The 2,561-nt window shown below is 44.7% G+C and overlaps 1 long non-coding RNA gene across 1 annotated transcript; it reads right to left on the bottom strand.

The window, feature by feature from the left end:
- Window positions 1-1,099: 1,099 nt before the first annotated feature.
- Window positions 1,100-1,781, bottom strand: LOC145421520 (uncharacterized). The gene is made up of 2 exons (XR_013902902.1): window positions 1,303-1,781; window positions 1,100-1,220 (listed from the first exon to the last, which is right to left on the bottom strand). It is a non-coding gene; the product is annotated as an uncharacterized LOC145421520 (long non-coding RNA).
- Window positions 1,782-2,561: the final 780 nt, after the last annotated feature.

Below are 2,561 nucleotides of genomic sequence, written 5' to 3'. Positions count from 1 at the left end.
CATGGTCTTTTAGTTCCTGGAGACGATTTATCCAGTGCTGAGCATGATGTCATCTCAGAAAGGCCCACCAGCCTTCAATACGCTGATTGTGATTGCTGGATCCAGTAATAAAACACTTTCTGACGTTCGGATCCATAGTCCAGCGAAAGAATCGTTGCATCTCGGCCATTATGACATTTTCTGTTCCCAAATCAGAGCGAATCCTAGCAGGTGTTCCCATCGTCTTTTCAACTTCTGCTATGAAATATCCAGCAATGACTTTGGGATCATTGTTTGTTGAATAGGCATGAAGCCAAATCACAACTCTCGAAAAGCCATCAGTAGCTCCATTTATACAGATTCCAAAAGGCTTCAGTTTGTCATAGGAGTCAACATGCCACATGAAATTTGGTCCAGGATTTACATACGTGCGTCGCATTAGGCGATTTCTGCGTCGTTGCTCAACACCGTAAGGGTCAAGATATTTCAGTAAATGTCTCACAGTACTCTGCGTGACAACATAACCTGCCTGAATGCAGTTCAGGTGGTGTAGTTTGTATCCATGGAGCCTCCCATGTCCCTCCAGTTGATCAATAAGAAATCGACTCATTCTTTCTCCTGTACAGTCCCATGCGTTTTAGGTTTCTTCTAAGTGTCCGCATGCTTATCACAATACTGTCCAAACTGCTCAATAACAGCAAAATCTCCCCATGCCTCAATCCAAGCATAAAATAGAACTTAATTCATTCCAATAAACGAGCCATTTTCTCGCACTCTGATCTGCACTGTCACCCACTTCACTATGTTTTACACTTCCGTATCTTTACGGCAATATATCATGCTCGAACAATAAAATATATGTTATAACATGAAAACTTTATTGTTCAAACAATATAATTATCACGTTCGTACAATATATTGTACGAACGTGATAATTATGTCTATTGTAATAACGTGATATTATGTTGTTCAAACGTGAAAAGTATATTGTACAAACATGATAGTATATTGTACAAACAGGAAAAGTATCTTGTTAGAACAATAAACTTTTCACGTTATAAAGTGATTGACATGGGCCGTGGTGCGCGGGCACGAAAGGATCCAGGCGCAGACTCCGAGCTAACAGAAAGACACTTTATTGAAACAACGAAAGGCGACCCGGGGAAATTAGAGAGCAAAACAGAAACTAAAAACCCGGGGAAACAATGACACGAGGAAGCCGGGATCGGGACGGCGGGGGGCTGCAATAGAAAGGGGAGATGATTACTAGGGAGCCAGGAAGCGGGGAAAACATATCAGGACTGAGTTAGAGTAGGGGCTTACGATAGAACGGGACCGTGGGAGCTCGGGAGGGAAGTGTGGCAGTCCGTGGGGGCAGGAAGTCCGTGGGAATGGCGAGTGGGCCAGGTGAGCACCGCGAGATCCAGTTGAGCCGGAGGACAGGCAGGTAGCAGACGCCGAGTAGAAACCTGGACAGAAGTAGGCAGGTTAAACAAAGTTCCAAGCAGAAGAGAATGCACACTTTTCGTGGAAGTCTGGTTACCACTGTGGGGATAACTAACGGACTGGCGTGGAGCATCCGTCAGCGCCGGATTAAGTGGATCTCCGTGTAATCACCGTGATGGAGAGCAGGTGTGCTGGTGATGGCCCAGCCCGGGAGGGGTGTGGCTACCCGAGCATCACGCATTCCACAGACACAGGACCACGGACCATGACAGTGATACACTTGTATTTTTCTTTTGCCTGGGTGGCAGCTCTACGCTTCCGTATCTCAGTGTGTCGTTCTCGCTCACTGTCACTACCCGATCCGTACCGGAAACCCGATCGGTACCCCGCATGCGCAAATCTTACGTCACTTCCTCTCTTTGCCAACATTGCGACATTCAATATATTTGAATGATACGGTTAGCGCCCAGTTAGCTCCTAGCATTTCTCAACAGCTCTGCCTCCTTTTCGACTGCCCGGGACATTTAAACAATGGATAATCCGTATACAAAGAAATTCATGCTTTTCTCCTCAACAGAGAGCGTCCCCCGATTGAGCAACAGCGCCGTAAAATAAGAAGAATGGCGCCTAATTACAGAGTTAATAATGCGGACTTTGTAATATCTCACGTGTAGATTCATCAGCCAGATTAAGTGTTTACTGACAATTGACAGTGATAGCGCACATCATCATCACTATTCCAAAAATCCTCTCCTCACAGACAAGCATAAACACACTCGACTATCGCTAAATCAGATTTAACACACGTTTGTAATGACGATAATTCCGTTCATAATAGGGTTTATTCGCTCGGTCAGCAGGTGGCGGTATCCTCGTACACTGGGGAGTAAACTGCCATTAAACGAACAAAAGAAGAAGAAAACATCTGCACATCCGCGGTACGGATCGGGTAGCCCCGATTTGTACGGTCAGACTTTACACATGCGCAGTAAGGATCAGAGAGTCCTGATCCGTAACTTTCTTTTTATTTTTCGTTTTTGTCTACATTGTATTGAAATGCTTCATTATTGCAAACATTTTAAGATATACTTGTTATTCTTAACAGATACTCTGACCCATAACTATCGTAAAACGCT

This window comes from Astatotilapia calliptera, chromosome 17, assembly GCF_964374335.1.
Source record: "Astatotilapia calliptera chromosome 17, fAstCal68.1, whole genome shotgun sequence".
NCBI lineage: Eukaryota > Metazoa > Chordata > Actinopteri > Cichliformes > Cichlidae > Astatotilapia > Astatotilapia calliptera.
Note: the sequence above shows the minus strand (reverse complement) of the source record. Positions and strands in the feature narration are given on the sequence as shown.